At 45.0% G+C, this 13,911-nt stretch overlaps 1 protein-coding gene across 6 annotated transcripts in view; it reads right to left on the bottom strand.

Moving 5' to 3' along the window:
• Positions 1 to 13,911, bottom strand: part of PBX1 (pre-B-cell leukemia homeobox 1) — a 302,032-nt gene that overhangs the window by 63,499 nt on the left and 224,622 nt on the right. The window lies entirely within an intron of this gene.

Raw genomic sequence — 13,911 nt, 5'->3', positions numbered from 1 at the left:
AGGTATGAAAGACGGGAGAGGCGAGGCAGAGAGACGGTTTTGGTCCTGGCTCCTCCAGGAGCTACATAGGTGATCACGAGCACATCACTATCACTATTTCCCATGTACCTAATATTTACCTCTGAGAATATTTCCTCTTTCCAGCCCCTCTCGGTTTCATGCCTCTGCTCCATCTTTTTAAAACAATCAATGGGAAGCACAAACAATTCCACACAAACTCTACACACCTCCTAATTAATATTTTTCTTGGCCTTCAAATCTAACTGATTTTAAATAACATAAGAAAGAAAATTGTCAAGGCTGGCAAAGAACACTGAAAGGATAGACTGCAAGCCCCTGCCTGCCATGAAAGTTTCAGGAGGGTTGCAGAGCTTAAAGCATAAAGCATACTGACTCTTTTCTTTCAGCTATGAAGGATACATTTAATTGAGCCCAGCGGCGGTGGGTCGGGTGGGGCAAGAAAGTGTTAGCATTTCGCTTAGCTTTTATATCATTTTATGAATCTTGCAAACAAATACTCCTTAAAAAGAAATCTGAATTCACTATGAGTTAATAGACTTAGTTTCTAAATGTGGCCAATTAGAAATTGATAAGATAGACACAGTGCACCACAGCATAAATGTTGCTTGCATTTATCCGGGACACATAAATAGGTCCCAAATCAGAGATCTGAAGAAAATAAAAGAATGAAAAGAAAAGGGGGGAAAAAACAACAGTCATTTCCAAATTACACCCTTTAAATTGTACTCAAATTATGAAAATAGAAAATGATTGTGCAAGAACCCAAAAAAATTTTTTTAAGGAACAATATGAACAAGGGAAAACCTTAAAAGAAAACCTTCATCTTGCACTATTTTGCATAGAAAATTCAGTTCTGGTGGATTTGGGCTGTGTCTGTAACGCTTGGAGGGGGCAGAGATGGCCCAATAAGCAACCTTGCATGCTCACATTTATAGCCAGCACAAGGAGAATCCTAATATACCACTATTAAGAATGGGTGTTGGGCTTCACTGATACAGAAAGTGTTCAGCTCGGTGGTTAAAAAAACTCCCACCAACATTAAATACATAAATGAAAAGGGTGATATGTCTAAGCAGAACTGATGCTACCTATTTATTGCTTGAAGCCAGTACTCTGGTGAGTAGGAGACAAAATGATTATTTAAAAGCTCCTTTTTATCTCTGCAGCACCATGCAAGACTCGAATGAACCTTTCGCCAGGACACCAGAGATGTTAACACTCATCCTCCAAGATCCAATTTCAACCAGCGGAGCTGTTACCTAATCCAGCAACCATCACATATGATCAGGTTCCTGCTTCCCTGATGGGTGCCCTGCGCTCCCTCCCTCCTCCTCATTTCTTCCCTCCCCACCCCAGCAGCTTTTCTGTGAAACAGGTTTTAAAGGGCCAAATCCCCTGTGTGTCCCCATGCATACCGGGTTTTAATGGCCAGGCAGGCCTGGACGCGTCCACTACCCAAAAAATGTCATTGATTGCAGTGGATATGCAATCTGCAGAGGGGTTGCACCCATGAATATCTTTAACCCATTTGGTAACAATTCTTATAGAAGGAGTTTCCTTCTCACAAATCCACCCAATTATGGAAGAGACCAGTTGAGACAGGTAGGTGATTTATACAGGAATTGTCACAAGCCCTTTAAAAAGCTTCTGATGTCACATGTACCTTGCTGCCATGGCTCGCCCTGGGGTTAATTCTTCGGTAAAACTCCTAAGATAAGGGGACTGTCACAGCATTGTGGCAGCTGCTCTCACCACTTGTCTCCTGCTGTTCTTGCTTTCTTTTCTTCACACAAGGAGAAAAATAAACCAAACCCAAAGGCATAGTCAAGATCATCCTTAGTGGGAGGGCTGTGTGCGGGGTGTTTTGTCCTTGGCTGAGCGACGTGGGTCTGGAGCAGTTCCAGTCAATGCCCACTAGAGGGCACTCTTTCTTCACCAAGGACTGGTTCTCCAAGCGGGCGGACAGTCTCAAGTGTCCAGGGTCGTGCTGGGGGAATGCCTCTGCTCAGATTCAAACTTCCACAGGTGGGGGCAGGTGCGGAGGGGAGGAGGGCAGATCTACAGGGAGGGTGGTCTTCAGATTTGGACAACAGTCCAGGGGCCCAAAGCTGAGCTGAGAGAGAGAAATAGATAAAGAACAAGACAGAAAGCAGAGAGGCAGGTGGTTTGGGGAAAGGCACAAGGTGTGCAAAAGGACAGGCTCTCTCTGGCTGATCTCTTTGTTTGATTTGTAGGCACAAACCTCCATGCAGAGTGTTCTATTGCCCAGGAGCTAAGTCTTTACCACATCCTACCAGAAGGGTTAGAAAAGAGAGACCAGCTCTCCCCGCCTCATTCCCAAGTCAGCTATGCAGTTTTAGGAAAAGAGCAAAGTGCTTGCTTCCTGAGAGCATCAGAGTTACACCTTTCATTTGTTCATAAAGTACTTGCACGCACTGAATTACATCACCTTATAAAATTTGAAGTAATGTTCCAAACTTACATAGCAGATAATTGAAGATTATAAAAGCAAAGCACATTTCCCCAAAATCAAAGCAAATGAGACACAGCCGAGACTGAACTCTAGCTCTTTAACTCTCGGACACTTTAGTCCTCTCCAATATTGCAGTTCTGAATCCTTTTCATAACAGGCAGCTACATGGATGTGATATCTATTCTGTGCATGCACGCGCGCGTGCGCGCGCGCGCGCGCACACACACACACACACACACACACAGTCTCTTCTGATGCCGAAGGCACACCGTTAGTCTGGCCAAGGAGAAAACAATCAGATATGAGTAATGGAAGGAAGGAAGTTTTTTCTATTGATTTCCTAATTTCTTTTAATTTCTCTAAATCTGGTCCTTTCCTATTAGCTCTTTCCACCATCATGGTTAGAGCCACTGTATTGGGTGATAGAATGCCCTCTTCTTTCTTAGCCACAGACATCCACTTACTACAGTCCTATTTCATTTTAAATCTCAGCTCAAAATTCTGTATGAAATCTGCCCTGAAGAGAAAAGCCAAAAACGATCTCTAAGCCTCTGAGCCACCAGGGCACGTACTGCCTAGACCACAGTCGTGGGGCATCTCAGGACACGCCAGAGCACACCTACCATCTTGCCAGCAAGACTGTGAACTCCTGAAAGGCGGTTCCCCACACAACCTCACAGGGCCTCTGACACTAAGTATCTGTTCCAGTATTTCTTAAGAGCAATATAATAAAGAATCAAGGAGGGAAGGAAGATATAGGCTGGTGAGATCCAAGGATCTCTGCCTCAGCTTCCTGTTCTCAGCCAGGCAGCCAATTCCCTGTATGTGCTCTCTTTCTCCCTGCATTCCAGTTACAAGTTGTACCACAGCCAGCATGCTGTTGGATAGAAGGCTGTTCTCTCTGCCACCTCTTCCATATCCACTTCAAAAAACTGTCAAATCTGCCTTTTCAAATCTGACAATTCTAAACAAGCAAAACTACACTGGCATCAAGCCAGAGTTTCCTGGACCCAGCCTGGTATGTCCCCAGGAAGCCAGCATTACCGGTGACAAAGGCTCCGGGTGCTGGGAAAAGTCTGGTTTGTGACTGGTACCTGGGGAAGAAGCACCCTGTGACAGCTGACAGGGTCTGGCAGCCAAGGGGCCACATAGAGGTGGTCTCCACAAACAGGCCCTCTGAGGAACGCTCAGTGCAATCAAACAAATTACTGCTCAAGTACCTCCAAGGTGACAGGAATGAGCTGGATCCTGGGACCTTGGATGAACCAGATATGGGCTCCGACTTCAAGAAGCCCGTGGTTTACGCTCCTCCAGTCCCTCGGACACAGGATACCAACTGCTTTGAGGCTTGTGGGTACGTGAGATTGCCAGGGCGGGTGGATAACAACTGCAAATCTGGAGATTGTGTGCATCCAACTGATGCACATAGACTTCTTCCTCTGATTTTGCTTACTTCCTATAAGCACAATATATCCACAGCCTGGAACCTCCTCAAGTTGAGAAATAACTATGCTCTAATTCGATTATTCTCAACCAAAGGTGGGACCCAAATCTTCTGTTAGTGTCTTGAAACTCAGGGCAGCAGGCCCTCGTGTTCTTCACTCCTAATTCTCAATCTCTGTTTGTTTGATGTGAAATGTCTTTTTTTAATGGTGATTTTTAAAGAGTTATTCATCAAACAAATAGAAATGACTGACGATTCTATTTTCTAAATTGTACAAGTCAGTATTACTGATAGGTGTCAGTCAGTGCTTCTGATTAGTACAGGGAAAGCAGTTACCACCTGAGTTGACACCTTCCAGCCCCAAGTGGAGACCCTGGATGCTGCCGTAGGCCTGGAGTGGCCTCTTCAGATGAGCAAGTTCTAGTTTCAGAAATCTCCAAATGTTGAAAGCCACCCTTGTTCCCCCAGGGTTGTCTCTCAGCCCTCTAGAATCTCAGAGACACGGAGGTGGGAATTAATCTAGGTCCAGGGTTTCTTAAAGTAGGGGATTTGTACCGAAGGTAAGATCATATATTTTTAAGCCATTCCAACTGTTTTTCTTGGTTTGCTAAGCAGGTAGGCCAAAATGTAACCAAGTTCAGGGATTTGAAAGCTTTAGTCAAACAAAGGCAAGAATTTGAGGTCCTCAAGTGTTTCATCCCAGGAATATTTATTGAGCATTTACTACAGTGCCAGGCACCGTGCTGACTTTCCAGAGAAACGTGGTCCTGCGAGGAGCTCTTAGATTCACTTGTTTTTCACATTTAGACAACAGCCACTATGTGTAAAACTTTGTGTGAGGTTTTAGGGCAAGGGATGAAAACAAAATTATATGACACTCTTGAGACGGTTTTAGGTTTTTGTTTGTTTGTTTATGTTTTGTGGCTGTCTTCAGAGGAACACACCAAGTTTCTCTTGTCATCTTTTTCCCCGGGTTAGGTTTTGGCGGTTCTGGTCACGTGCATTTTCTACTTCTCAGGGGATGCATGGGCATGGATCCCATTCACACGTTCCCACTTGGCACACTGCGCCTCCCTGGGCCAGCTGGCAGGGAGAAAGCTAATGTGCTGGGCGATAGGCCCCTGCCTTTCTGGATGGGTGCCGGCTGCCTAGGTGAGGGGCTTTGGTCCTTAATAGCTCAAGTCTGGACTGCTGCCCGGGAAAGCCCTTTGCCTGAACAGGAGCTACAGAAGTTGGTAGGAAGGCATGACTTACAGCAGCTTTGGCCTCCGAGTGACATACCCAGAGGTACGAGGACAGGGGGAAAGCCATCGGAAAGACAGAGGGCCAGGGCCAGGGCCAGGGCCAGGGGAGGGTGTGTGAGACCTGGATTGCCTGTGGTAACCCATGATACAAGGAACAGTTTCCTTCTTAGTTACACATAAAAAGCATGAAAAATGTGGAGCCATTGGTTGGCAGCTTGCTGTGCATTCCGTGGAGATGAAAGCTTCTCTCTACAATGGCATTTCCTAAAGGAAGCAACCACAGAGAAAGCAGAAGAAGTTTCTCAATACTCTTTAGCCTTAAGGTAAAAATGTTCTGCAGTTCCGAGTCTCAGTGAGGCACCCAGCACATTGCCTGCTTTCTGGCAAGAGCTAATACAGGATAGATTTCCTTCTCCTGCCACATTTTAATACCCAGAAATGTGTAAGTATGGGAACGAACTTTCTTCTGTTAGTGCCACAGCATGGCACACACACACACAAAATGTGCACTAAAACAGGCCTTGGGTGTCTAGGTTCAAAGCCAGGCCCAAGACTCCCACTATGTGACTTCACCTATGCCTTCATTCTTACTAAGGATTAAATAAGGTTATTTTTACAAAAGCACATGGTAGTGCTTGGTGACTGACAGATTTTAGATTTTTGGTTAAATCGGAACCAATCTCACTGATAAAGATTCCTTTGGGAGGAATAAAAAAGCAGGATAGATTTAGAGTTAGGAGTTTGGTTTTTATGCATGTTAGAAATCAACAACACAGGAGAAACCAGGATAAGCCAAGAATATACATACACACATACATGCAAGCACACACATGCACACTGACACCCCCGCTACCTTACTGACCTATGCTTCCAGGCAAGCTCACACCGATACCGTCACAGGCTAAGGAATCCACAGATCCTCAGCCAACAGAATACATTTCAAAATGTCTCCTTTCTCTTATCTTTTCTCCTCTTTATAGTCCTTTCTTGCTGTTTTGTCCAAGTACATTAAGGATTCTGCAGCTTCTTAAGTCTTCACTCAGAGGAGATGCCACAGTCTTCAACCCTGGTCTCCCTGAGCCAGAGGCGACACCATCCTCCTGGCCTGGCAGAGCTCACACTGGAAGCCTCTGTCTTTCTGAGGCTGGAAGACCCTTCTGGGAACCACTTAGCTCTGAAGTAATCTCACCTTGTGTCAGAAAGCTGGCCTGGAAGTCATCTTTAATGGCTGCTTTCCAATTTCCATTAAAAAATAAATAAATTATAACCAGAAGAGGGTAAAGACGCTATTTGTACTCGAAGGTTTGAGGAAGCATGTTTAAGTTTTGATTTTGGATGGGATCTGCGACTCACAATCACCCTTCTCCGCCGGGATGTAGAGAAACCCCATAGGTGAAATATTACAATGACTTGCCCGGGCTGTGCATGCTTCCATGTTGTCTTACCCCGTTGCCGTTGTCACTACTGTCTTGAGGCTACAAATTAGCTTCTAGCTCCTAGTGACAAATGACATTTTCCAGCCCGTATCTACAACCTGAGTAGGAACAGAACTAGGTTTTTCTCTAACTTTCCAAACAATTTCATCAGAACAAGTTTGAAATAAAGAACATTGTGCTCCCACAGGAATATTTCCCAGTTTTTGAAAACTGCTGAATAATTCAAACGCAGGGTTCCTAATACAATGAGCTATTGACCTTGGGCAGTCCTTACAGAATTCGTCGATCATTTAGTCTTAACGCGATCCATGATTACTTCCAAATCTACAGATCACAGGAGACGAGAACTATCACTGACAATATGATACACCTTTTCCCTGCTAGACCAGGCTTCCTTCCCAGTAAGATTGAAATGCAAACCTCTGCCAGGTGACAGCCATAGACAGAGGTGTGCGGACCAAGGACAGACAAAGGAATGATGTTACTGATGCCAAACCGCAAATTCCAGCCAGGGTGACCAGTGGCCTAGAGTTGGGCAACAAGGCCCAGTACTCTTAATCACTCCACCCCTTCTGCAGCTCCCCCATCCCCCGGACCATGAGCTGGGCTGGGCGCTGGAAGCCACTCTAGGGAAAGAAGCCAGATGGGAGTTCCCACACCCTGGAGACCAGCCCACCAGTCATCTTTGGGCTATAAGAAAGGAAAGGAAAAAATCAACTTGTATTTTGTTTAAGCCATGTTATTCTGGAGTTTTTCAGAGGGTTTGATTTTGTTTTGTTTTGTTTGCTTTAGACAGCTTAACCAATCTAAGCTAATACAAACTATTTCTAAAAATAAGAAAAAAATCTAGAAGGCAGAGTGATTTCATGTTAGAGTATTACAGAGAAAATTAGAAAGAGGCAGATTTAATAACCAGAGGCAAGTCACAGAAAAACCTGAGTAGTCACTGTGGGGAACTCCTGGCAAAAAGAGGTTTTAGAGCAGATCAAAGAGACCTTGGTCATTACAGGGGCCTCTCTTGGAGACTACCAGGGCTATCAGCAGAGGCAAAAGAAGGCCCAGGAAGTCCGGGATGAGGGAACAGGGAAAGACATCACCTAGTGAGGGTATCGGGTGCCCTCGAGGAGTTGAGCCTAGACTGAGAATACAGTGATAGGTGGTGAGGGGTGGCTGTATGTGGAAACCAGCCAAGAACTTCCGTGATGAGGGAGTAGAAAAGAAGATTCTATCTTGACCAAGGCAATTCTAAGGTGGACTAAACTGTAAACCTGTGAGACGAAGTTCTAACAAATGACTTTAGGCTGAGTACCTGGAACTTGCCTTCCTGCATATACTGATCTATATCTTATAGTGGGATGTTTCCTTACACTATACTAATAAAATCAGGTTTTTACTCTAACCAGCCTGCTCAATGTGTCAGGTACAGAGGATTGGAAGAGAGATCCCAATGCACCCTACTTAGGGGAGAAATCACCTCCATTCACTTTAGTGGAAGCGGAATTCTCCAGCTGAAGGACACTGGGTCTATTTATGGGCGCCCCAGGTCCATTTCAAAACACACGCCAATTAGCTTTTCTTTTTCCACGACCACAAACAACACCTGTGACCCCAGACAGTCATCTCACAAATGCATACAAGGTCAGTCAGGGTCCTTCAGGGAGAGTATGTGGATGATCCGTCACCACTGTTACAAAAACCACCCCAAGCACATGCCGTGCTGCTAATGAGTCACTCGTGCTGTCCTTAGACACAAGGAGCCACAGAACACACAGGCAAACAGGCCGCATGAAAAGCAGGAGGCATCTGCTGCCTCTCAGAACTTTCCAAGTAGCCCCTGAACGTGCTAAGCCTTTAACTGACAGGGAAGAGTGGATGGCAGGACATGATACCAACGGTGTCCTGGACAAGAGGCACTAAATAAGAAATCCTGGTTGGGCAGTGGAATGGGGGAAGGGCGACTGAGATTATGAGCTCCAGATTGCAAATTCTGCCTTTAATCTTCACTAGACCAGTCTCTGGATAAAAGCGATAACATCTCATGGGGACCAAGAAAGCTATTGACTTCATGTCTTCAGGGATGTGTGACATTTCTGCTTTGGGGATGACTCCATGGAGCCATCATTTCCTGTCTCTCATCTCAGCACTGTGCCTTCCCTTGGGGAAATGAGGCCTAAGGAGTGGCTCTGTTCTCCTGGACAGTCTTCCTCTCTTCCCAACAGAGTCTAAGGGGCTGAAATTTACAATTCATCAACACCTGGCGGTCAAATGGGTTTAACTGTTCTTGAACTTGAGTGCAAGCATTCAAATTCCATCCTGAGCAAGGCTTCTTGGCTGCCGATTCAAGTTTCCAGGGGGACATTTTAAAGGAGAAGTAGATTTCAAGTAAATGATTGTAACTTATCGAAAATAATGTGCTACTTAGCATCTGCGGCAAACATCCTGGCAGGCAGCGAGAGGAAGCAGCACTGGAGCAGATGGGAGCGATTAGGCTCTTATTTTCACACGGGCTTTTTTGTGGTGGTTGTTGCCTCCACTTCCTTTAACATGCTGGTAAAATCGGGAACTCGGGGAGAGTAGGGGGTCTCTGGACCATTCCTTCTTTCTGTGCGCTGGAGATGGAGCCCCCCACTAAGAACTATCACATCGGAGGCGCCCACCCCTGTGGGGAGGTACAGTGGTCATCATGAACCATCATCATCAAAAAGCATTTAGCTCCACAAGACGCTGGCTAAATGCATCAACGGGTGACAGAGAGATAGATGAGGAGCCGTCTTAATTTTCCTTTAAATATCTGCCTCCCTGAGGCTGGGCCTTATTTACTGTGGTTCTTACTGTATTTCTCTGAAGAGGTATCTGGCTTTCCTGCTCACTGAGTAAAACAACATCTCTCCAACCCATGTAATATCTGCTCTGGAAGTTCCCGTTTCACTGGCCAGACATTAGCATGGCCCTTCGTCGGCACCTTGTTAATGGCACTTCATTTAGCCCAACTCTGGTTGTATGGGACAGCCCCTAGCAAGCCATCCCTATTTCCAGGAGGACACTGGGGCCAGCATGCTAAGCACCCTGCAAATCCTTTGCAGAACAGAGAGGAGGCTCCAACTCTCCCCACTTCAGCAGAGACCTTTGCAGGGGCTCATGCTTTCTGGGGTAACAGACATATGGTCATCTTAGAAGCCAAATTTGCTTTTCTCTTTCGGTGCTGCCTGCTTTCCAGCAGCACTCTGTTTGACTCTGCCAGACTGGTCATGTCCACTTATGTTCAGTGACAGCCTTACAGCTCAGTTAAAATAAAAATCTCTCAACCCGCACAAAGTGTGACTAGGCTGCACAATTTTGCCAACACTGCTACTCCAACAAGGACCCCAGTTGGTCTCTCGGTCAATTGTTCATTCAACATAATATACGGAGGATCTACTCTTTGACAGGACCTGTATTTCGTTGGGGAAACTTGACCAGAAATAAGACAAGTGTGCAGAATCATGGGGGAAAGAGCTAATATACAAAGTGAAATTGCTAGAACAGATATGTGGACAAGGTGGTAGAGAAGAACTAAATACGCCATGTTTTCTTTCATGGAAATTAAATCTTACAAATCCATTGCCCAAAATTACCAGATTCTGCTTTTATTCTCACATGAACGTTATGGGGTATTATTAACCCTTTTTTAATCAGATGAGGAAACTGAGGTACAGGAAGTCAAAGTGGCCCAAGGGCACACACTTAGTTCTGCAGTTGACTATGCTCAGGGTGTTCTCCCTACTCACAGCTGCCTCCAGTTGTAGCAAGGTTGGTAGCAAGCAAAGGCGGTGCCCTGAAGAAAGAATAGGGTTGAATCTCAAGTAGCAACTGGCAGAGTTTCACAGCATGAAGGCCAATGTGGACTTTCATGCTGCCTTTTGCAGAATTTCGTTTCTGTTTTCCTGAACTAGCCTAAACCAAGAAAAACTACTAACGACACACATGTAGTTTTCTCAGCTTCACACCCTAACCTATTCTTTTTTTTTGAGACAGGGTCTCACTCTGTTGTCCAGGCTGGAGTGCAGTGGTGCAATCATGGCTCATTGAAGCCTCAACCTAATCCTCCCACATCAGCCTCCCAAGTAGCTGGGACTACAGGCACACACTACCATGCCTGGCTACTTTAATTTTTTGTAGAGATGGGGTCTCCCTATTTTGCCCAGGCTGGTCTCAACATGCTGAGCTCAAGTGATCCTCCTGCCTTGGTCTCCCAAAGTGTTGGGATTACAGGCGTGAGCCACTGCACCTGGTCTATTATGTCTTAAAGCAAACCAAATATACACAGTATTGTTTCTACACCACACCATCAAAAATTACAGTTGTACAAACACTTTTTTTTAATGCTGAATTTGACTTTGCTTTTTGGGACAGGAGATATGGAAGTGAAACGAAAGTTACCCCATTTTTGCCCTGTTTGGTAATGAATAGCACTGGGTTGCTGGTGTAAGACCTTGGTCTTAATGTTCAGCATCACCCAGCAGGAGATATACCCCAGTTCCAGCCTCTGTTCCCAATTTGCAAACCAGAACTATGGGGCCACCTCCCTATCTTCATGTTACCAAAATAACAAGTGGGCTCAGGAAAACTGAAAGGAAAGGCATTTTGAAGGATTCCAATGAGAGAAACATCTAGCACTGGTATCAAGGATGTTGAAGGTATATGTAATATATACTTCTTTTTCCTGCAAAAAACCAAAAGGTTATGGAGTCATTTCAGCCTAAAGTAAACTAGCTAATTTTAAGATTCTGCAAACCAATGCGAATGATGTTCACATAGTTTTCTTTCCTCTTCTAGAGAGAATCCCAGGGAACTGACATTGGTCTAGACTAAGAGATTTCTGTTTTAGGTAAACGTTCAAACAGTGTTGCCGATTGCAAAACTGAGGATGGCGACCACAGGTTGGCGATCAGACAGGTCGTTATCTCCAGCCTTTAAGTGACAGGGATGTAAATAATTATGAACAGAATAAAAGCAGAGATTTCTTAATTCCGCCCTCCTTTGTTTGCTACTTCTGTAGTCCTGCGACGGTCGTAGGACCCTAGACTTTTGAAATACCATAGTGAGTGATGATGTCCCGTGAGAAAATGCTCAGAGTTTAGCTTTATGGTCAGAGTCTCTGGAATGCAGCCTCGCTATTCATCTCTTGACCCTTAAAACCTCCTGAGATTTTGTTGTTGTTGTTGTTTGAGGTAGGATCTCACTCTTAGCCCAGGGTGGAGTGCGGTGGCCAGATCCTGGTTCACTGCAGCCTCCGCCTCCCAGGGTCAAGCGATGCTCCCACCTCAGCCTCCCAGGTGTCTGTGAATACAGGTACGTGCTACCATGCCTGGCTAGTTTTTGTGTTTTTAGTAGAGATAGAGTTTTGCCATATTGGCCAGGCTGGTCTTGAACTCCTGGCCTCAAGTGATCCCTCCATGTCGGCCTCCCAAAGTGCTCAGATTACAGGCATGAGCCACCATGCCCAGCCCTTCCTGAGATTATTTCAAAGATGTTAAGGTGAATTTCAAGGTGTGTTTTCCTTGAAATAAAGACCTATTATTCTTTCGATGGCCAAACATTTATTCAGTTCATATGTAGGGGGAAGAAAAAAAGCCTCCATTACTTGTACCTCCATCTTCTGAATGGCAGCCCCCCCACCTCCCATCTCTCTCTCTCTCTCTCTTCCCACCACACACACACACACAACGCACAAATGAAAAAACCACAAGATTTAATGCAGAGATTCAATATTAAATTTTAGCCCAGCCATACATACAATGACAAGTATACTGAACTCACAGATTCATTAACCTCTTGAAATTAAAGAAGGGAAAGTTAATCATTGCACAGAAAAGAAATATTTTATTGCTCAAATTAGGCTTAAAACTTTGCACCTCTGTGTTTCCTTTTGGATATGTTCTAAGACTAGAAATTAAAGTCACAAGGAAAAGAAATGCCCCTTGGGGCATAATTCATCCATTTGGAGAATATGCTGATCTTTAAGGGACAATTATTTCCCTAGAAAAGGCAAAGGGAAGAGAACACTTTAGATGGAAAAAAAAAAAAAAGGACTCAAAAAAGAAAAAGATGGGTGTGAATGGCAGAAGAAAAGAGGGAGATAAAATAACACTCAAGAGGCCGGGCGCGGTGGCTCACGCCTGTAATCCCAGCACTTTGGGAGGCTGAGGCGACTGGATCACGAGATCAGGAGATCAAGACCATCCTGGCTAACACGGTGAAACCTCGTCTCTATTAAAAATACAAAAAAAACAAATTAGCCAGGCGTGGTGGTGGGCACCTGTAGTCCCAGCTACTTGGGAGGCTGAGGCAGGAGAATGGTGTGAACCCGGGAGGCAGAGCTGCAGTGAGCGGAGATTGCGCCACTGTACTCCAGCCTGGGTGACAGAGCGAGACTCTGTCTCAAAAAAAAAAAAAAAAAAAAAAAAACCACTCAAGATACTTGCGGATCAAGAGGTACTATGTGGCTCAGATGTCTCAGCAGTGAGGACAAAGCACAGCACCCCTTCCTTCTAAATCACATGCCACAGCTGCCCCCTACCCCTTCCAGAGCAGCTTTTCTGTTCTGCCCTTAGCTGGCCATGCCCTTTACACCTAAGGAACACCCATGTTTCTGGGGATGTGGATTCCCTGCTTCCTAGAAAGGCAAGAAAGGTACCTGGGAAGGAATCCACCTGCAATGAGCATAAATACCTAGCAATTTATACTGTGCATTCAATCTAGGATAGGCTGCCTCTTTACTGAAATCTATTAATTGCTCATTCATTAAATCAAAAACCCGTTCCTTGATTGGTTACTACGGGCCAGATAGGTAACGGTCACAGAAATAAAAGACAAAGTGCCTGCCTTAAAGGAAATGATGGTGTCATAGAGAAACGTAGACAAACCGATTATTAGTATACAGAGATGTGGAGGAAGTTTTCTCAACAAATGGCCTCCAGTTGTGATATCATCACAATTAAGCCTTTTGACATTCATCCTTATTTCCTTACTCCAGTGTAGACTGCCACATATTTAAATATACAAACAGACCCCAATGTATGCTCATGCAGCAGGTGACAAGGGCAGGTGCTTCTGTTTACCTGTACTTGTTTCAGCACTCACTCCGTCATCACACCATTAAACCGAATAGCCATTTGTAGGGCTTAAACACTTAAAAGCCAGTATTAAGCAGGACCTCAGCTCTGCATCTGGTGACAAAATACCCCGCAAAAGGGATGGGAATCCCGAGAGTGCAGCCAGCATAAATCACGCCAACCTCACTGGACAGATGGT

The sequence above is a fragment of the Colobus angolensis genome, unplaced genomic scaffold (assembly GCF_000951035.1).
Source record: "Colobus angolensis palliatus isolate OR3802 unplaced genomic scaffold, Cang.pa_1.0 Scaffold126, whole genome shotgun sequence".
Classification (NCBI taxonomy): Eukaryota; Metazoa; Chordata; class Mammalia; order Primates; family Cercopithecidae; genus Colobus; species Colobus angolensis.
Note: the sequence above shows the minus strand (reverse complement) of the source record. Positions and strands in the feature narration are given on the sequence as shown.